At 36.1% G+C, this 23,578-nt stretch overlaps 1 pseudogene; it reads right to left on the bottom strand.

The window, feature by feature from the left end:
• The window catches only part of LOC100942368, an 88,041-nt pseudogene extending 68,299 nt beyond the window's left edge, over positions 1-19,742 (bottom strand).
• Between the last annotated feature and the right edge of the window lie 3,836 nt (positions 19,743-23,578).

Below are 23,578 nucleotides of genomic sequence, written 5' to 3'. Positions count from 1 at the left end.
CCCCCTTCACCTCCAGACTCTGGTAATCCCAGTCTCTGGCAACCTGACCACTAGTCTCTGTTAACCCAGTCCTTGTGGCCCAGTTCTATCCAATAAGCAAATGTGGCAGGGCTTTACATCTGCCAGAGTCAAAGTAAAGTCAATGCCTCCTCCTCTCAGCTACCACCCTCTGCCAACAGCCAGCAGGAGAACCTGAAGCCTGCCTGCCTCAGGTACTCAATGGCTAGTGGGGAGTGTTCCACATGAGCTCAATCTAAACCTAAGGATATCCAGATAGCAAATGTATATCTCCCTCAGCCATTGCACCTTTGCCACTGCAGTTCTGCAGCTCTGGTATCCCTATAAGTTGAGGTCTGGTTCCCTCTGGCAGACCACAGTTTGGGGAGGTGCTGCTCCAAAATTAGACACCAGCAGGATTACTCTATTAATGCTGATGTTGGGTGGGTGGTGTCTCCACTTGGGTTCACACACTTCAGCAGTTCTTGAGTCTCCATCCATTTTGTGGATACCCAAGCCTCTGCCCACTGCTGAGATACACTTTCTCAGATTCAGGCCAGACACCTGCTCCTCTGTGTCTTTCTGTACTGTTACCAGATTCATAGATTCAGTGTAGCTGTGCTGCCACTGTCTATGCAATGCCCAGTCCTACCTAAGAAGTGTGGACATTCTGGTCTCTGCAGGGGTTGGACTTCTGGACCACCAGGCAAGGGGGAAGGGTAGATTGGAAGTTCAAGGTGGCAAGGGAAATATTTGTTCAAACTTAACGCCAGACAAGGGCAATTTCTAGGCTCACAGCAGAGACTCTCTGGAGAAGGAATCCCAGCTTTTAGCAACTTGATCTGGTGGGGTGAGAGAAAAGAACCTCAGTTCACCACTCACTAGTAGAGATCCTATAGCAATCAAGCAACTCTCTTGTGAGAAGGAATGGCACACATCATCTTTGGGATGAGTTCTGTACCTGAAATTTGTTTTCCCTGGAGTTTCAGCTTGCCCCAGCAGAGAAGATGTGCAATTATTTGTCTTCTCTCAGCTCAGCTCCACTCTTTGGCTTTGTTGGGTTCTTTCTGACCATTATCTCTCCCACTAGACTAGAGCTTCTATTGAAAGCTGGCTCCACTCACCCATCAATCCCCATTCCCCTTTGTTCTTATGAAATGTAAAAATTGGAGTTTGGGAAAATAGCCAATCCTAGGATTTAGCAAAACACAAGATTCGTTGAAACAAAATGAAAAAATAAACAAAGATAAAAGCTACCTGACAAACAAGCACACAGATGCACAATCAGAAACAAATAAACAGACAAAATAAAATAAAAAATAAAAATAATAATAATTTTAAAAATCTAATAGCCTAATGTAAGCACTCTCAGCAACCATAAAAAGGGAAGAAGACAAAAAGAAAAGAAATAGTATTAACAATAATTTAAAAAAAAGAAAATTAACAATAACTCCTACAAGAAAAGGAAAAAAACACAAAAGAGAAAAAAGAACTAGCAAATAAAATAGAAAGAAAAAAGCACCAGCAACAAAATGTTACTCATATATATATAAACATACAACTATATGTACACTGTAAGGACCAACCTTAGTAGGAATATATTTATGTTGCAATATACTTTCTGGACACCAGGTGGCACTGTGAGCGGTTCCCAGACTAATACTTGATTCACGGTTTACAGTGCTTTTGGTGGTTGCCTGGCTACGGCTTGGTGCTTAGACCCCACCAAGTTGTTGATTTCACCGAATTTAAAAAAAAAAAAAAAAAAATCTTCACAAGCAGGCTTCACAAATTCTCCCTGCAACAGTTCCCATGAAGTTCGGTATCCTGGACCTCCTTTGGGTGCAGGATGACTGCCTGCAGGTGAGACTCAAATCGCCTCACCTGGCCCATGCTAAAAGGTGCCCATGGCAGTCACCATTTCTGAATTTTAAAAATATATCTGTTTCCTGACCAGGATTCTTCCCACCTGATTTTCTTGCCAGCTGCCTAACCCTGGCTGTGCTGCTCCAGATGGCACCCTAGCTAACCACCAAATTCCACTCAGGAGTCCACACTTCACCAGTTTTTCCACACAACACCTAGTTTCCCCACAAACTGAGAATTATAATCTTCTGTGGGTGAGGGGCTGGTTACCACTGTTTGCGCAGGCCGCTTTAGCAGTAGCACAGAAATTTTTCTGACAGTCTCCACAGCTCCGGATTACACTTCGAGTCCAGCAATCTGCCACTTCACTGCAAACTAAAAACTGCCTATCTACACCAATATTCCCCACTGGAAATGGTCTAGCCCATTCACTCTCAACTGTTGTTCTGGAAGAGCTGAGCTAAATATCTATCCTGTCTGCCATCATGCGCCACCTACCAGTTCACCAATTTTTAAATATAAAATAAAAGTTCTTGAAGAAAATTAAAAGTGCTGCTTCAGTGAATACATGAATAAAAGGAAGGAAAGCACACTTTTTCATAATGTAGAGGAAGTTTTAGTGGCCTGGACAGAACATCAAACCATCCACAATATTACCCTAACCCAAAGTCTAGTTTAGAGCAAGGTCCTTTTGCTCTTCAATTGTACAAATCCTGAGAGATTTGAGAAAGTTGCATAACAACATTTTCAAGTATTGCAGGTTGGTTAAGGAGCTCTAATTAAGGATGTTCCAACCATTAAAAAAGCTGTGGTAAAAGAAAAGAAAAACTGCTAAAGTAGAAGATGTAACAAGTTCTTCAGAAGTTCTGGCTAAGATAATTAATAAATGTGGCTACAGTAACCAACAGATTTTTAATGTAAATGAAATGATCTGTTGGATAAAGACGTCATCTAGGACTTGTATAGCTGTTTATAAAAATTCAATGCCTAGATTCAAGGTCTTAAAATAAACAGGCTGATTTTCTTGATAGGGGCTAATTCAGTTAGTGTCTTTAAGTTGAAGCCAATGCTTATTTATCATTATGAAAATTCAAGAGTTATCAAGAATCATCGTAATCATCCTACTCTAACTGTACTCTATAAATGGAATTTCAAAACTTCAATGACAGCAAAATTTTGTATAGTTTGGAACTGATTATTATATACACACTGTTGAGACATACTGCTCAGATACAAAATGGTTTCTTTTAAAACATTACTGCTTATTAACAATAAACTTGGTGGCCAAAGAACTCTGTTGGAGATGTACAAGATTCACATTGTTTTCATGCCTTCTAACATAATATTCATGTATTCTGCAGTTCATGAATCAAGGAGTAATTTTGACTTTCATGTATTACTATTTTTTTGATATAATCTTTCTTTTTTTTGATCATAGCTGTGTGTATTGATACTGTCATGGGGCACAGTGTGCTATCTTTATATACAATTTGAAATATTTTAATCAAACTGATTTACATAACCTTCATGTCATGTATTAAGTTATTGTGTTAAGACATTTATATACCTCATTTCAAAAGATTCACATGTACCCTTAAAAGATGAAACATAGACATGATCCGACCAATCACCCTCCCTGCACCCATCCTCCCCCCTCCCTTCCCCTCCCTCTCCCCTTCTTCTGTATTTTTGGGCTATAATTGGGTTACAGCTTTCCTATGAAAGCTATAAATTAGTTTCATAGTAGGGCTGAGTACACTGGATACTTTTCTTCCATTCTTGAGATACTTTAGAAGAAGAATATTTTCCAGCTCCATCCACGTAAACATGAAGGAGGAAAAGTCTCCATCCCTTCTTTAGGGCTACATAGTATTCCATGGTATACATATACCACAATTTATTGATCCATTCGTGGGTCGATGGGCACATGGGCTTCTTCCATGACCTAGCAATTATGAATTGGGATGCAATAAACATTCTGGTACAAATATCTTTGTTGTACTGTGCTTTTTAGTCTTCTGGGTATATACCTAGTAAAGGAATTATAGGATCAAATGGCAGGTCTATTTTTAGTTCTCTAAGTGTTCTCCAGATGTCTTTCCAAAAGGAACATATTAGTTTGCAATCCCACCAGCAGTGTAGAAGTGTTCCTTTTTCTCCACATTGACAACAGCATCTGTGATTTTGTGATTTTGTGATATGGGCTACTCTTACTGGTGTTAGATGATATCTCAAAGTAATTTTGACTTGCATTTCTCTGATGATTAAGGAAGATGACCATTTTTCCATATATCTGTAGGCTATGTGCCTGTATTCTTTAGAGAAATTTCTCTTTAAGTCCCTTGCCCACCCTGAGATAGGATCACTTGCCCTCTTCTTGCTAATATATTTGAGTTCTCTATGGATTCTGATTATTAAACCTTTGTTGGGGACATATCCAGAAAACATCTTCTCCCATTCTGAGGGCTTTCTGCTTGCTTTACTTACTGTGTTCTTTGCTGTGCAGAATAATTTTAGTTTGATGAGGTCCCAGTAGTGTTTTTTTTATGTTACTTCAATTGCCCAGGGGGGTCCTCCTCATAACATTTTTGCCCAAGCGGATTTCTTCAAGTGTTTTCCCTACACCTTCTTGTAGTATTTTTATAGTTTTGTGTTTTAAGTCTTTTATCCAGTGAGAGTCTATCTTAGTTAGTGGTGAAAGGTGTGGATCCAGTTTCAGTCTTCTGCAGGTCGCCAGCCAGTTTGCCCAGCACCATTTGCTAAATAAGGAATATTTTCCCCACTCGAAGTTTTTAATTGGCTTGTAAAAGATCAGATAACAGTAAGTAGCTGGATTCATCTCTTGGTTTTCTATTCTGTTCCATCCATCTACCTCTCTGTTTTTGTGCCAGTATCATATTGTTTTGATCACTATCAATTTATAGTGTAGTCTGATGTCTGGTAGCATGAATCCTCCTGCTTTGTTTTTATTTCTGAGAAATGTCTTGGCTATTTGAGGTTTTTTCTGATTCCATATAAAATGAACTTTTTTTGAGATCTTTAGACTATGACAGTGGAGCTTTAATAGGGATTGCATTAAAATTATATACTGCTTTGGGTAGTATGGACATTTTGACAATGTTAACTCTTCCCAGCCATGAGCATCGTATGTTTTTCCATTTGTTAACATTTTCAGCTATTTTTTTCTCAGAATTTCATAGTTTGCTTTATAGAGATATTTCATGTTCTTTGTTAGGTAAACTCCCAAATATTTCATCTTCTTTGGCACTACTGTAAACCAAATAGAGTTCTTGACGATTTTTTCATCTTGACTGTTGTTGGCGTATATAATGGCTACTGATTTATAAGTGTTGATTTTGTAACCTGATACACTGCAGTATTCCTTGATCAATTCTAAGAGTTTTGTAGTAGAGTCCCTGGTGTTTTCCAGATACACAATTATATCATCTGTGAGAGTGAAAGTCAAATCTCTTCTGATCCTATATTGACACCCTTGATTGCCTTTTCTTCTCTAATTTCAATGGCTAAATCTTCCATTACAATGATAAAGAGCAATGGAGATAATGGACAAGCTTGCGTGGTTTCTGATCTGAGTGGAAACAATCTCAATTTAACTCCATTCAATACGATATTGGCTGTGGCTTTGCTGTAGATGGTCTCTATCAATTTCAGAAATGTCCCTTTTATACCAATTTTCTTAAGTGTTCTGATCATGAAAGGATTCTGGATATTATCAAAAGCCTTTTCTGCATCAATTGAGAGAATCATATGGTCTTTGTTTTCTAATTTGTTTACGTGATAAATTACATATATAGATTTATTTATGTTGAACCAGCCTTGAGATCCTGGGATAAAACCCACTTAGTCGTGTTGTATAATTTGTTTGATATGTTGCTGGATGCTGTTTTTAAGACCTTGTTGAATATTTTTGCAACAATATTCATTAGTGATATTGGTCTGTAATTTTCATTTCTTGTTGGATCTTTTCATGGTTTGGGGATCAAGGTAATGTTTGATTCATAAAATGTATTGACTAGTATTCCTTCTTTTTCTATGTTTTTGAAAAATTTAAGTAATATAGGTGCTAGTTTATCTTTAAAGGTTTGGTAGAATTCTAAGATGAAGCCATCTGGTCCTGGGCTTTTCTTTTTAGGGAGATTTTGTATGGTTGATGCTATTTCAGAACTTGATATAGGCGTATTTAAAATTTCCACTTCATTCTGGCTAACTCTTGGAAGGTGGCATGCTTCAAAATATTGGTCGATTTCCTTCAGATTTTCATATTTCTGAGAATAAATTTTCTTGTAATATTCACTAAGGATTTTGTGAATTTCTGAGGGATCTTTTGTTATTGCATCTTTACCATTTCTGATAGATGAAATTAGAGATTTTATTCTTTTTTTTTTCTTGGTTAGGCTGGCCAAAGGTTTATCTCTTTTATTGACCTTTTCAAAAAAACAACTTTTGATTTATTGATCTGTTGTATAATCCTTTTGTTTTCAATTTCATTTAATTCTGCTATAATTTTGGTTATTTCTTTTCTTCTGCTGAATTTGGGATTGGAGTTTTCTTCTTTTTCCAGTTGCTTGAGATGTCCAATTAGGTTGCTAACTTCCTCTCTTTCTGTTTCCATGAACTTGTGTTTTCATTATCATTTTGTTCCAAAAATTTAGTCATTTTCTTCTTGATCTCATCTCTGACCCACCTATCATTCAGCATAAGGTTATTTAGTTTCCCTATTTTTATATGAGTCTGCAGATTCCTGTTGTTACTGAGTTCAACTTTTATTTCATGATGGTCTGAGAAGATGCATGGAATAATTTCTATACTTTTAAATTTACTGAGGTTAGACTTGTGACCTAAAATGTGGTCAATTTTGGAGTCTGTTCCATGAGTTGATGAGAAAAATGTGTATTCAATTTTGTTAGGATGAAATGTTCTGTAGATTTCCATTAAATCCAAATGCTGAATGGTTAAGTTTAAATCTAAAGTTTCTTTGCTAAGCTTCTTGTTGGAGGATTTATCCAACTCTGCCAAATGAGTATTAAAATCTCTGAGTATGATGGAGCTGGGAGAAATCAAGTTGCTCATCCTATTAGAGTATCTCTTATAATTTGAGGTGCATTCTGGTTGGGTGCATAAATATTGATAATTGAAATCTCATCGTATTGACTATTTCCCTTAACAAATAAAAAGTGAACTTCCGTATCCTTGCTTACTTTTGTTGGTTTAAAACCTACTGTATCTGTGAATAGAATTGCAACACCTTCTTTTTTCTGCTTTCCATTTCCCTTAGAATATAGATGGCCATCCCTTCACCTTGAGTCTATATTTATCTTTTAAGGTAAGATGAGAGTCTTATATGTAGGAGATATCTGGCCTGAGTATTTGTATCCAGTCATCCCACCTGTGCCTCTTTAGAGGACCATTTAAGCCTTTCACATTGATGAAGAAAATTAATAAGCCTGGTAAAATTTTGGGTATCAAGTTTTTTGAAAGTCCAGTGGACATTTTTAATCTTTTCACCACTGTGGAAGTAGCAATTTGATCAAAAGTTTCTGGGTGGGTTTAGTTTTGTGGTGAAGGATTGTGCTGATTATTATGGAGAATAGGTCTGAGAATATCCTGGAGAGCTGGTTTAGTTATGGCAAATGTCTTCATTGCATGGATGTCATTAAAGTATTTAATTTCTCCATTATAAATGAAACTCAGTTTAGCTGGATATAGGACCCCGGGTTGAAAATTATTTTGTTTTAGGAGATTAGAAGTCACTGACCACCCTCTTCTAGCTTGAAACATTTCAACAGAGAGATCTGCTGTCATTCTAATATTCTTCCCCTTGTTGGTTATGGTTTTCTTATGTGTAGCTGCTTTCAATATTTTCTCTTCTATATTAACTTTAGTGAAGTTAATTATGATATGCCTGTGGGATATCTTGTTCGGGTTGAGTGATGCTGGGGTTCTGAAACTGTCTGAAATCTGAATTTCAGAGTCTCTTGGCATGTCTGGAAAATTCTCTTTCATAATTTCATGAAGAAGAGCCTCTATGTTTTTTGAATCAACTTCGTCACCTTCAGGTACTGCTATAAGGTGAATATTGATTTTTTTGGGGGGTTATCCCAGAACTCTCTGAGAGAGATCCATTTTTTGCTCTCCATTTCTCTTCATCTTTGAGTGCTTTGGCATGTTCAAAAGCTTTATCTTCAATGTCAGAGATCCTTTTTTCTTCCTGCTTCATTCTGTTACCGAGGGATTCTACTGTATTTTTCAGATGTTTGAGGGCTACAGACTCTTGCTACAATGTTTCAAAATCCTTGGTCACTTTATCTTTGAAATTGTTGAATTCTTGAGACATCTTTTGAATAATTTCTTGAAATACTAATTCCCTCCTTTCTTCCATTCTGTTAATCTTATTTGCTATCCACATTCTGAACTCAATTTCTGACATCCCAATCATCTGTTTATCGATGAGATCTTCAATTGCTTCTGCCCCTTCCTTCCTTGGGGGAGTTGATATACTCTGGTTATTCAAGTTACCAGAGTTTTTCCGCTGACTCTTCCCCATGCTGAATTACACTGTTTGGAGTCCGTACATGAACCCTTCAGTCAGTGGCTGCCACCACAGAAGATACCGGCTTCCTCTGGTTCCTCAGAGAGGTAGAGCATGTCTGTCTAGAAGAACCTCAGGGCTGTGAGCCTTATCGCTCCCGCTGCTGTGGCTGCTGCTCTTCGCCTCATGTTATTACCATTCTAGTGTGGTTCCCTCTCAAATGACCATCCTCTTGTAGTTCTCTGGCCACTGGCTGAGGATGTCGGGAGCGCACAGCTATGGCAGTTATGGACCCACTGGGTGAGGGTGCCTGGACTGGGGAACTCCTTAGCCACAGCCTGCTGGATGCACATGGCTCTAGCAATCACTTCTGGGCCAAGAGTGGGGGACTCCTCTGCTGCTTCTCACAGTATGTGTGTGGCTTTAGCAAGCAGTTCTGGGCTCACCTGGAGCAGGGGACTCCTCTGCCACTGCCTGTGGGAAGCTTGTGGCCCTTGCAAGCAGTTCTGGGGCCTCTCATGAAGTTGCCTGAAATGGGGCACTCCTCCTCCACTGCCTGCTGAATGTGCGTGGGTCTAGCAGGTCTCCAGCCTCAGGATGGGGACTGGGCACTTGGTCCCACAGGGGTGGAGGACGCTGCTCTTGGGCCCCACCTCACTGTCTCTGTAGGCAAGGGGGGAAAGGTGGACTGGGAATTCAAAATGGCAGTGAAAACATTTCTTCAGTTTTTCTGCCAGAGAGTGTTCAGAATTTCAGCAGGGTCCCTCTAGGGGAGTAGATCTCCCTTCCTGTATCTCTCATATGTGGTGGGGTGAGATATTAGGCTCTCAGTTCACCACTCATCTGTGGAAAACTTACAGGAGCAGATGAAAAGAAAACAAAGAGAAAAACACAACTTTCTTGGGGAGGGGATAGACAGTTTTCCTTTGGGATGTATTATGTACCTGTAGATTGCTTTCTTGGAGTCTCAACTTGTCTCAGCAGAGGTATCCTCCAGATATCACTCTTCTCTCTTGTCTGACTTCCCAATCTTCAACTTTACTGGGTATTTTCCAGACATTATCCTTCCCTCTAGGCAGGAGCTTCTGTTGGAGACTGGCGCCTGTCAGCTATCTTGCCCTCTCATGTATTATTATTTAAGAAATATTATTTTTAAAATTACAGTGTCCACAAGAATAGAAAAGCAACAATCCAATATACTCAATTCTAATATGAAGGTAGTAGATTATCTAATACAGGGTGGGAGGTAAGGGGTAGAGGGAGCTATTAGAGGTGAGGTGGGGGGCGGATGGGAGGGTCATCGTGTATGGCATACTTATTGTAGGCAAGACACAATTATAGGAAGATTTTTACCTGACAAATGAAATGAGTGTCACCTAATTCTTTGTACTTTTAGTGAGTCCCAAACAATAATAAAAAAAATGTTTAAGCACCTACTAAAATTCCAGAGAACTACCACATTAACCATCAGATATTTGAATAAGAGAGCCCAGAAATAACACCAAACTTAGCTATTTTAAGAGCTATTCAATTGCCTGAGCAATCCTGAGAGGGGATCACCTTTGTCAGCCCAGTTGCCACTCAAAATTGTCATCATATAAGTGTGAGAAGCTGAAATAATCTTATCCTCTTTTGTGGCATTGCATGTAACACTTTCCTCTACAATAAGATGCTGTATTCATAATGTTTTGTTATATAAACATCTAAATTGTTTCTTATTCTATGGGGCTAAAAAATCTGGATTAAAATAAAAAATTAATAACTATTTGATTAATAAAAAATATATAGTGTTCGTATGTAATGATTCCTCTATTGAATCTGGACAAACTTTTTTTTTTTAATTGAATGGTAACTGTGTACATTGATGCACTTTGGGGGTACAGTGTGGTGTTTTCACACACAATCCATGACATTTCCATCAAACTGGTTAACATAGCCTTCATGTAACTTTCTTAGTTATTATGTCAAAACATTCATATTCTACTCATAGAAAGATTCACTTGTACCCTTGCAAGATGAACCACAGAAGTGAACCCTCGAATCCCTCACCCCCCTCCCTCCCCCTCCCCATATCCTTAGGTTGTTATTAGGTTATAGCTTTCATATAAAAAGGTTTAAATTAATTTCATAATAGGTGTGTGTACATTGGATACCTTTTCTTCCATTCCTGTGATACTTTGCTAAGAAGAACATTTTCCACTTTCCGTCCTTCATGTTCACATGGATAGAGCTGGAATCTGGACAAACTTAATGGAAAGTCTTCTGGAGGGGATTTAACATTTTAATGTAATTAAAAACTTTCATAATTCATGGAAACCAATTGAAATACCAGCATTAACATGAGTTTGGAAGAAATTAATTTCAACCCACAAGAATGAGTTTGAGAAATTCAGTACTTCAGTGGATGAAGTCAGTGCAAATGTGGTGGAAAGGATAAGAAAACTACAATGATGACATGGAATTGCTGAAATCTCTTGCTAATTCTAAACCAGATGAGGAATTAATTCTCATAGAGGAACAAAAAGAGTGTTTATTGTTTCTTTTTGAGATAGACTCTCTCCTAGTGGAAATACTGTGAACACTGTTCAAATGAAAGCAAACAATTTAGAATACATCATAAACTTTCCTGATAAAACATGGGCAGATTTGGAGAAAACTGACTGAAATTTTGAAAGAAGCTCTATTGTGGGTAAGAGGCTATCAAACAGCAGTGAAAAAAATGTTTCATGAAAGAAAAAGTCATTCAATTCAGTTAAAATTCACTTTTGTCTTATTTTTAGAATTTGCCACCGACACTTCAGCCTATATCAACTGTCACCCTCTTCTGTCAGCAGCCATCAACATTGAGTGAAAATCTTCTGCCAGGAAAAGATACAACTTGCTGAAGGCTCAGAAAATAATTATCTTTTTTTTAGAAATAAAGTAATTTTTCATTAAGGTATATGCACTATTTTTAGACATAATGCTGCTGTATACTTTATAGACTACAGGATAGTGTAAACATAACATTTCTACAGAACGGAACCAAAAGTTCTTGTTGCTTGTTTTATTCCAACACTTGATTTATTGCAGTAGTATGGAATCAAACCTGATAGATCTCTGAAGTATGTCTGTGAAACTATAAAACTATTAAAAGAAAATATTGAAAAAATTATTCTTAACACTGGATGTGGCAATTACTTCTTGGATATGATGTCAAAAATTCAGGTATAAAACAAAAATATAAATTAGACTTTATCAAAATTAAAACTGTTGTGTATTCAAGGACATTATCAAAGGCACCACAGGGCAACCTAAAGAAGGAGAGAAAACATTTACAAATTCCTGTATGTGATCCTATAAGGGGTTAGTATCCAGGATATTTTAAAAACATTATACCTCAACAACAAATAGTAAATCATTTTGCCACAAAGACATTTGCACAAGAATGTTTATTGCAGCACAATTCATATTTTCCAAGTTGTGGAAGCAATCTAAATACCCTAAAACCAGGAATGAATTAACAAATTGTGGTATATGTATACCATGGAGTACTTTCATCTGTAAGAAAGATGGAGACTTTGCATATTTATGTTTACCTGGATGGAGTTGAAAACACATTCTTAGTAAAATGTCTTAAGAATGGAAAAAAAATATCCAAGTACTGAATACTAATCTAAAACTGATATAGTAACAATTACACACTCATAGGAAGGATAAAACACAAATATAGTCTCGCAACCAGGTGGGGTGAGGACGGAGAGGGGAGGGGGCAGTGGAGAAGATGACTAGCCAGAGGTGGGAGGGCATTTGGCCAGATCTCATCTAATGTGCACAATGTGCAGCGTTTTTAGCACACTCTTTAGGTGAGGGGTTCTTTTACAACTTGAAGTTTACATTGGAAGTGAGAACAATGTAACCTAAAAATTTGTACCTCATATTAATTTGAAATATAAAAAAGAAGTGGGTAAATAACTTGAATATACAATTCTCCAAAGAATATATTAAAATGGATAATAAGCATGAGAAGCTATGCTCACAGTTACTAATCGTTATGGAAATGCAAGTAAAAACCATGATGAGATACAACTTCATATTTATTAGGGTGGCTATTACTCCAAAATCAGAAATAAATAAAACATGGTTAAGTATGCGGAGGAATTGAATTCCTTTTACATTGCTGGAGGAAATGCCAATTGGTGCATCCATTGTATAAGACATATTGGTGGTTTGTTAAAAAGTTAAACAGAATTACCATATAGTCCAACAATTTCACTTATAGGTATATACATAAAACAATTTAAAGCAGGAATTTAAACATGTGTATTTGCAATAGCCAAAAGGTGGAAACAAGCCCAATATCAATCAATGGATTAATAGATAAATAAAATGTGAGATATATCAGAATATTATTTAACCTTAGAAAGCAATGAAATTCAAGAATTGAAAAAAAGAAACAGGTGGACTAGAAGCAGCCTCCCAATAGCCACTACTCGCATCAGATTGCTCTGCTCAGAAATAACATTGGAAAATCACAGAGAAACAATGTGGGACACCAGAAGTGCAGGGGTAAATTAAAAAAAAAATTACAAAAGAAACAGGTTAGGTAAATACAGATAAAAAAGTAGAGACTACACTCAGGGATTTCTTCAAGATCTGAGCTACTGGCTGGCCTGCTTTGTTCTCTACCTCTCCCTGCTGGCTTGATCTAGGGACCGACCTGAATTCTGCGCAAAGCTGTCTTATCAGACAGTGGGCACGGAGCTAAATGGAAAACAGCTAGGGCCATGAAAGCTATTGGATGTACCACACTAGGTCTGTAGCAGGTTGGGAAGGGAGCAGATTGACACGTGGCTCCTCTAAGTCATATTTAGTGGCTGGAAACCTAACACTTCCCTCACAGAGCGCAGGGTAATCTAGGAATAGGAACTAACGATGGCGGGGCTTGGTGGGCTATGATCAGTCAGGGAGACAACAGGCCACTGCTCCACTTCTGTGATTCCTAGAGGGGCATAGAAACTCCATAATCCTAGGTCTGCAGGTACCCACGTCTGTCCCACTTGATGTGGCTTCTGAGTGGCACCCAAAACTTACAGTTCAGTCTTCAGCCTTCCACATTGCCAGATTGGGCTCAGCCCTCCATGCCTGCACAATCTCCTTGAGCTGATGCCCCTGGCTTTGCCATCCAAGTAATATCATCTCCGCTGTCTCCCATGAATCTTCCCAATTCTAAGTCCTGTTTGGACACTGTGTATTTGTCCCAGTCCTAGCCTGGGCCCTAAAGCTTTTTCTCCAGAACTTGTCACACCATCCCTGAGCACTTGGCTACCTTGACCTTCCTTGGTGCCTGAAACACCACCCCAAAGTCTTCATTGCTGAGCCTGGCACACAAGACCCCATCCCAGAGCGTTCACCAATGTAGCAGTTCTGGAAGTTCTGCTCCAATGTCCAGAGCCCCACCAAGTATCTCCATGTCTCAAGCTGCCAGTTCACTGAGACCTGGATAAAGCAAGGTTTACAGAAAATCAAGAATGAACATCACATCCAGCTGCTACTACAACTGATACTACAGCACCAACTATGGATCTGTCGTTATTCAAATGCAGCAGGAAAATCCTCAATTATGATTTAGAAACATCCTAACCTTTTAGTTCAGAGTTGAGAAAAGAAACCACGAATGAGGATAATTCAGAAAAGAAATCTGACAACATGAAAAATTAGAACAGATCAATGCCCCCAAGGGACCACAATGGAGCTATAGCAGAAAATTCCCAACTTAAAGAAGTAGAAATGACAGAAATGGAATTCAGAATATGGATGGCAAACAAGATGAATTGAATTGAAGAGACTTGAGTAATATGGGTGAGGCAAAAAATAGATAAATGAGACCCTTGGACAGTATTATTTGCCCTTGTAGTAAAAATCCGAGGGAAAGAATATGGTGGTTTCTATTTCTTTGGGTATATACTTAGTAGTGAGATTGTTGTATCCAATGGTAGGTCTAATTTTAGTTCTTTGATAAATTTTAACACTGTTCTTCATTAATGTTTATGAACTTAAGGTCCCATTAACAGAATTCAGCCTTCTTTTTATTACATGCATGTCAACATCTATTGTTTTTCAATTTTTTAATAACAGCCATTGTGATAAGGGTAAGGTGGTACCTCATTATGGTTTTAATTTTCATTTCCCTGATAATTTGTGATTTTGATCATTTTTTCATATTTATTCAACATTACTCTATCTTCTTTTGAAAAAAATCTATATTCATGACTTCTGCCCACTTTCTAAATGTGATTATTTGTTTCTTCCTTCAATATTACTCCTTTATAAGAAATACAGTTTGTGAATATTTTCTCCCATTATTTATATTGTCTATGTACTCTGTTGATTATTTACCTTGGTGTGTAGAAACTTTTAATTTATTTAAATTTATTTATTTTTGTTGTTTTTGTATTTACCATTGGAATCTTAGTTGTAAATTCTTTGCTTATGGCCTATGCTCAGGGGTAGAAAATTTGTCTTATGTTTTCTACCAAAACTTTCTTATGTTTTAGCTCATATATTAAGTCATTAATCCATCTTCAGTTAATCTTTGTATATGGTGAGAAGTAGGGATCCTGTTTTATGCTTCTCATTTGACCATCCAATTTTCTCAGCACCATTTACTAAATAGGGCAACGTTTCTTTAGTGTGTTTTTGTGTGCTTTGTAGAAAATCAATTGTTTGTAGCTGTATGGTTTTATTTCTGGGTTCTCTATTCTGTTCCATTGATCTATGCATCTACCTTTATATCAGTGTGATACTATTTATGTTAGTATAGACTTGAAATACAATTTGAAATGAAGGACTGTAATGCCTTCTTTATTTGTTCTCTTTTTAAGATATGTCATGTATATTTTCTTTATTAGATTTCATTCATAAATAGAGATTTCATATTACAATGCATTGACTCAGATGGCAGAGACAGTGACATAGTTTAGAGTAATTAAAACAGCAAAGAAACAAAAAAATACAAGCTCAATATGTATAACACAACAAAGTGATAATAAGTCTTTAAAAAACTCTGAAAATCAAAACATCAGTAAGAAAAAAAAAAAAAGATTGTAGATTTAGCCACTGTATCCATGTTGGCTATTCAGGGTAATTTTTTATTTCATATAAAGTTTAGGATTTTCAGGATTTTTTTCTAAATATGTGAAAAAAGACATTGGTATTTTTATCTATATTGTGTTGAATTTGCAAGTAATTTTGAACAATATGGACATTTTAACAATGATGATTTTTCCAATCTTTGAGGATGGGGTTTTTTCCATGTGTTTGTGACATATAAGATTTTTATAAGTATTTTAAAGTTCTTCTTTTAGTAAACTTTCATCTCCTTGGATAATCATATTTCCAGGCATTTTATTTTCCTTATAGTTATTTTAAATGGTTTTAAGTTCCTGATTTGACTCTAAGGTTGACTATTCTAAGTATATAGAAATGCTTACAGTTTATTGGTATATACAATGATTCTGTAACCTCTGACTTGATCAATTCATTTATCAGTTCTAGGAGACTTTTGTTGGAGTATATAGAATTTTCTAGATACAGTATCATATCTTTGTCAAACAGAATTAGTTTTAACTCCTAGTTCCCCGTGTGAATGTCATTTATTTTTTACCTTTTTCTGATTGCTGTGGCTATGTCTTAAGTACTGTGTTGAACAGAAGTGATGATGGTGGGCACTCTTGTCTTCTAATTTTAGGGGGATTATTTTCAACCTTACCCCAGCCAGTATGACGTTGACTGCGGGTTTCTCTTATATTCATTTCTTAGTTTGAAGTAGGTTCCTTCAATGACTAGTTTGTTGAGGGTTTTCATTAAGAAAGAGTGTGGAAGTTCATGGAATGCATTTTCTGAACCTACTGAGGTGATCAGTTAGTCTTTATTTTTATTTGTGTTTCTGTAGTGAATAACTTGTATTGATTAATGTTTATTGATCCATCCTTTCATTGCTGGGGTGAAACTCACTTAGTCATAGTAAATTATCTCTTTAATGTTCTATTGAATATGATTTGCTAGAATTTTTGAGGACATTAGCACCTGTATTAGTAAAGGATATTCAATTTTTTGTTGTTGTGTCCTTTCTTCATTTGAGTATTAAGGTGATACTGACTTCTTTCAATGAGATAAGCATAGCTCTTTCCTTATTGATATTATGGAATACTTTTAGTAGAATTGATGTCACTTCTTTGGAGGTCTGATAGAATTTGGATGTAAATTCATCTGGTCTTGGGATTTTCTTTTTGGGAGGTTTTTAATTACTTATTATTGGCCTGTTCATTATCTCTATTTCTTCCTGATTCAGGATTAGAAGGTTGTGTGTTTCGACAAATGTATCCCTTTTCTCTAAGTTTTATACTTTATTTGCATAAAGGTATTCATAGTAGTCACATACGGTATTTTGCATTTTGTGGTATCAGTTATACTGTCTCCTTTTTCTATCCTCTTGAGCTAATTATAGTCAATTTTTATATTTATGGTTAATTCAGCTAGTGTTCTATTAATTTTTTTATCTTTTCAACAATCAAGTTTTCATTTTGTTGATTGTATATATTTTTTTGCATTCTATTTCATTTACCTTTGCTCTGAGCTTTGTTACTTTTTATCTTCTACTAGCTTTAGGTTTCATTTGTTCTTTTTCTAGTTCCTTGAGGTGTGAACTGGGGTTGTTAATATGTGATATTTCTGTATCTGTGATGTAAACTAAAGGCTATGAAGTTCCCCCTTATCATTACTTTCTCTGGATCTCATAGATTTTTGAAATAGTATATCCTTTTTATTAATTTAGTTCCAGAAATCTATCGATTTTCATATTAATTTTGTCATTGACTCAAGGATCATCCAGCATGTGGTTGTTTAGTTTTCATGACATTGTGGAGCTATAGAGTTCTTCTTCAAATTATTTTTTTGGTTTTATTCCACTGTGGTCTAAGAAGATATTTGGTATGATTTTATTTTTCTGAATTTGCTGAGGATTATTTAGTGGTCTAAAATATGATTCATCATGTCCAAGGATTTAGTGAAAAAATGTATATTTTTTGATGTAGTCTACCAAAGTCTGTTCCAGGGTGGCACCTGTGGCTCAAGGAGTAGGGTCCCAGCCCCATATGCCAGAAGTGGCAGGTTCAAACCCAGCCCTGACCAAAAACTGCGAAAAAAAAAATCCAGAGTCCCTTTTACATCCATGATTTCTGTGCTGATTTTCTACCTCAGTTATATATCCAGTTTTGTTGGTATATTGAAGATCCTGGATAGTGCAGTGCTGTTATTTATGTTTTTGCTTAGATCTATTAGAATTTATTTTATGGATATGGGATCTCCTGTGTTAAGTGTACATATATTTAGGGTTCTCATATGTTTTTCTAAGTTGTTCCTTTTAGCATTATATAATGACTATCTTTGTCTTTTTCACCATTAAATAAGTAGAATTTAATTTAAAGCCTATGAGAGTTATTGCAAGTTAGATAGGATACTCGGAAGCAGCATACACTTTGCTTGTGTTTTTTATCCATTCAGTAGATCTACAACTTTTCAGTGGGATAGTGAGTCTATTTATATTCAATGTTAGTATTTATATGTGAGATATTATTCTGTCCATTATGTTGAATGATACTTTGTTGCTTTCATTTCCCTCTGGTGCACTGTTTTGTGAGAGCCTTAATTTTAGCTTTTGAATATTTTTATACTGGTATCTGTTGTTCTATTTAATGTACAGTGCATTTTATAAAATTTATTGTAGAGCCAATTCATTTACTGTTTTCTTGTCTTGGAGAAAAAAAATATAAAAATTTTTACGTAAGTTAATTAAACATAGCACCCAAATCCTTTTCTGGCTTCTAAGGTCTCAGCTGAGAAGCTTATCATTAGACTGATGAAATTCTCTTCATAAGTTAATTGTTGTTTTCATCTTGAAGCTTGTGGGTTTTTCTTATTTAGTTTGACTTTAGTCAGACTGATTATTACGTACCTCTTGACATCCTATTTGCTATAAATCTTCCAAATGTTTAATGACCTTTTATCTGGATTTCTAAATCTCTTGCAAAAGCAGGGGAATTTTTCTTAATTATATCTCCAATAAAACTTCCATTTGTTTTTTTCATTTTCTTTTTCTCCAACAGGAATACTTGTGATTCTCTTATTAGCTAGTTTTACATGGTCTAATATTTCTCTGCGTTAATGCTAATTCTTCTTGATTCTTTTTCTCTACTTTTTTAATTGACTGGATTAATTCATGTACCTTGTTTTCAAGACCTGATCGTTTTTCTTCTTTTGGTCTATGCTGTTGTTAACCTTTTTGCTCTATTTAAAAATTCCCTAAATTACTCTTTCTTTTTATTTAAGTTCTGTTATATCTTTTCTTATGTTATCTATCTCATTAGGAAAGTTTTCATTCATTTTCTGAATTTTTTCTTGGTTTCTTTGGGTTGATGTTCAACTTTCTCATAAATCCTAGCCATCTTATTTGTCATCCATATCCTAAATTCCATAACTTTTTGTTAATTTTCTTAAGGTTGTGGTCTTTTAGGGGCTTCAAATCATCAGCTTTTTTATGATGCCATAGTTCTTATGCTGGTTACTTCTTATCTGAAACCTCTTTTCTCATCTCAAGGCAGATAAGTTTGTGGTATATCTGTTATGCTCTGCTGGAAATTCCCACGCATAAGAAAATAAAAAGAGGTCTCTTGTACAGTACTCCAAAGGATTAACTTGAAAGGAGAGAAATAAATGTACTGAGAGCCTTTCATGAAGCTATTTTCTGATATCCAACTCCTCTATGGTTGTCACAGTTCAAGCCAGTCCTGGGGAAAGTTCATGTATCATGGTTTTTGGGTCCCCAGGCTACTGTTGAAAGCTTAATTAAGGTCCTGAGTGAGTTCCTCTCCATGGAGATAGGTGGTATGAAAGTTAATCTGGCCACATATCCCTGTGGCAGTGGTGATGGAAGCCATGCTAAGGTATTTAGACAATATTTGCAGGTGTAAGCACTTTAGTTTATACTTTACCCAAGTCTTGGGACAGTGAGTTTGCAGCAGTGTCTGTATAAGGGGTAGTGGTGGTGCTATAGCAGCTGGTAAGTTTGTGGTAGAAGCAGGCAGTACAAGGTGAGAGCCCAAGAATGGGGAGGACACGGGAAGAGCAATTTTAACTAAGTGATGCCGAGGAAGTAGTCAGTGTACCTAGGATTAGTTGCAGAGTCTGGGAGTTTCTATTTACCTAGGTCTGGTTGTGGTAGCTGCTGCATTGTTACTGAGGTGGTGGTGACAGTGCTATACGGAGGGCAACAGTTGATGCTGGTAACCATGTTTGCGTGCTCTGTTTTGATCTAAGGTAGTCGGGGGATGGATGGCATCCAGTCATAGTGGACAGGAGAGTTTCTGTCCTCTTCATACCTTCCATATCTTGACATGAGAAATGGGGAGGCAGCTACAGTGGAGATAACTCCATAAAAACTGGGCATGTTGAATCTGAGATCTCAGAGTAGTTTTAGTTGCAGCAAGCCAGAATCAGAAGCCACTGGTTCCCAAAAGTGCCTGTTCTCTGGTACAATGCTGCTACATATTCTTCAAGCAGCAACTTGATCACTATGGAGACCTGGTATGGTTGTGGGAGGCTCAAAGCTCAGGTTGCAATATTTGTGGAAAAATTATGAAGTCCTAGTATTCTCTTCTTTGACCATTCCCTATATGTTAGTGCTTTTCCCCAGGTACCTTCTGATCTTGCTGAAGATATGACTCTGCCTCCTCTTCCTTCATTTTGGTTGCTTCCAGTCACTTCTGTAATTATTCATAATGTCCTATTCAGTCCATCCATAGGAGACCATCTACTTGCAATTTACAATCCTTTCCTTGAGAGTAGGACAGGTGGAGTGCTTCTTATCCTCCATCTTGACTTCACCATAATCTTGCATCTCTAACAAATTACAAGGTGAGGTGGGTATAGTGATGGTCCACTAAGCACAGTTTATATAGGATGCTTTGTAAAATTTTCTTTCATCAATTAACCCCATATTGTTACAATATCTTTAATTTCTTCTCTTTCATTGAAGCTTAGTTCTAAATATTCTAAAATTGTTTCATTTTTCATCTTCACTTGAAAAGCCTTTTAGAATATATAGACTAAACATTTTTATATACTTTTTCACAAAACCAATAATCTCATATTGTTTTGGTTCTTTTCCAACCATGACTTTAAGTTCTCTTTCTAAATGATACCAATAATTTGTCAATATTAAATATAATAACTGTGTTTCAATTCTCATCTTAGTTTATTGCACAGATAAATAGATGATACAGCTAACTACTGAGAAGCAATGTAGGGTGACACTACTTTGGTAAAGTTGCTATGGTCTAAATAGATCTGGATTTAAGCTTTCTAGATATATAATCAGATTTATTAAGTGGCAAACCAAAAGAAGATTATAATATCAAACATTTACATATAAATTTTCAGAATTCCATTTTTTATTAATAGTAAATTATTACCCACTGTATGTTCAAAAATATGTGAGGAGCACCCTTATTTTCCATATTAAGAGAATTAGAAACCAAATCATTAATCAGAGGGCTTCTTGATTTAAAAAAACATAATTTTCATTAATACTTGACTCAAGTAATTATAATACCAAACAAAATGTTACTGGATATGACCCATAACACTTTTTTTGGTGGCCACAACACTGCATATAAGATCTAGTATACCTAGACAATACGTAATATTTGTGTCACTTTTTTATCATCCAAATTTCTCCTTTTATAAATTTAAGAATATTACAGAGGTACAAATGTTATGGTTCCATAAATTGATTTTATATTGTTTGAGTCAAGGTCATAAGTGTGTCCCCCACCTAAATATTATGTATTGTACCCAGTGGGTGTGGATTTACCAATCCCTTCTTTCTATCTCCCTACTCTCTGCTGAGTTTTGTTTGCATATGTGAGAAGTTTTGATCAAATAGTTCCCATTTAGTATTGAGTGTTATGTTTGTTTTTCTATTCTCAAAATAGTTCACTTAAGAAAATTGTTTCCAATTCTCCTAGTATACAAAAGATACTAGGTTAGCATTTTATTTGACTGAGTAGTGTTTTATGTTATATATGCACTGTGTTTTATTAATCGATTCATGTACTCTTGGGCATTTGATTTGTCTCCACAACTTTGCAATTGTGAATTTTGTCACTATAAACATTTAGTGCGAGTGTCTTTATGACAAAATGGCTATGACTTTTATTCCTTTTGGTAGATACCTAGTAGTGTGATCACTGGATCAAATGTTATGTCTATTTTTAGTAAGTTCTTTGATGAATCTTCATACTAATTTTCATAAGGCTTGTACTACTTTGCAGTCTCAACAACATTGTAAAATTGTTCCAATATCGCCGCATCCTTGCCAGAATCTGGTACTTTGGGACTTTTCTACATGCACTATTGTCACTGGAGTTAGATGATATTTCATTGTGGTTTTGATTTGCATTTCCCTGATGGTTAAATATGCTGAGTATTTTTCATGAGCTTCTGGGCCATTGTTCTATCATTATTTTAAAAGATTATGTTTGTATATTTTTCCCATTTTTTGAGTTGCTTTGTCTCTCTTTTTGCTATATAACAAACCACAGGTGTACCTTATAATTGCTTTTTAAATTATATTCATTGATTCATCAATAAATATGTGTGCTAGTCCTGGAGTGGTGGATAACACCTGTAATCCTAGCACATTGGGAGAATAAGAAGACTAGCCTGAGAAAGAATGAGACTATTTCTCCACTAAAAATTGAAAAACTACCCTCACTGTGGTGGAGACCTGTAGTCCAAGCTACTCAGGAGGCTGAAGCAAGTGGATTGCTTGAGCCCAAGAGTTTTAGGTTGCTGTACGCTATGATGCTACAGTACTCTACCTAGGTCAACAGAATGAGATTCTATCTCTAAATAAATAAATATATATATATATATATATTATATGCATGTGTGTGTAGATATAGATACATATTGATGTAGATATATACATATATAGATATATACAATATGTTTTAGATATATAGATATTTACTTGTATAGATATGTTCTAGATGCAAAATCATATTTTCCATAAAGAGAAAAAGGTTGATCTCTTCTTTTCCCATTTAGATACCCTTGATTTCCCTCTGTTATCTGATTACTCTGGTTAGAACCTCCAGCACTATGTTGAATAGAAATGTCAATAGTAGGCAAACTTCTCTGGTTCTAGTTCTAAATGTTATAAAAAGAAATATTAAGCATATATATATGCTTAAAACAAAAATAAATGTAAGGAGGTTGCTTTGATCCTTTTCTGTTGACTTGATCAAACTCTTCCTAGGTTCTGGGTATCAGCCTTTTATCTGATATATAGCATGTGAATATTTTTTTCTATTCCACAGGTGCTCTACTGATTGCTTCCTTGGCTGTGCATAAACTTTTTGGTTTGATCAGTTCCTAGTTATTTATATTATGCCTGTGATTGCTTTTTGAGTTTTCTTTATAAATTATTTGCCTAGGTCAAAATCTATAAAAGATTTGCCACTATTTTCTTCTAGAATTCTTATTGTTTCATCTCTTAAGTTTAAGTCTGTTATCCATTGTGAACTAATTTTTATGAGTTGTGAGAGGTACGGCTTCTGTTTTACTCTTTTATAGGTGGCTACCCTGTTTCCCACCACCATTTATTGAACTGAGATTTTTTTCCTGATTGGAAATTTTTGCTTGATTCATCAAAGATCAGATGTGGACATGAGAATGGCTTCATATCTAGGTTCTCAGTTCCATTCCATAAGTCTATGTCTCCATATTTATGCCAGTATTATGTCATTTTCATAACCATAGACCTGCAGTTTGAAGTCTGGAAAAGACTGCATTGAATCTTTAAATCACTTTAGGTAGTGTAGGAGGAGGGACAAGATGGCCCACTGGAGCCAGCCTTCGACAGAAGCACCTGTTCAGTGGGAAGGATAATGTCTAGAAAGTTCCCAATTAAGCTGAAGACTAGGAGCTGAGCTGAGCTGAGAGAGAACGATAACGGCAGGTCACCTCTGCTGAGGCAAGCTGCAACTTCAAGAAAGCAAATATCAGGTACAAAATTCATCCCAAAGGAAAAGTGTCCATCACCTCCCCCAAGAAAATTGCCTT

Source organism: Otolemur garnettii, unplaced genomic scaffold, assembly GCF_000181295.1.
Source record: "Otolemur garnettii isolate 467f Iridium unplaced genomic scaffold, OtoGar3 scaffold00311, whole genome shotgun sequence".
Lineage (NCBI taxonomy): Eukaryota > Metazoa > Chordata > Mammalia > Primates > Galagidae > Otolemur > Otolemur garnettii.
Note: the sequence above shows the minus strand (reverse complement) of the source record. Positions and strands in the feature narration are given on the sequence as shown.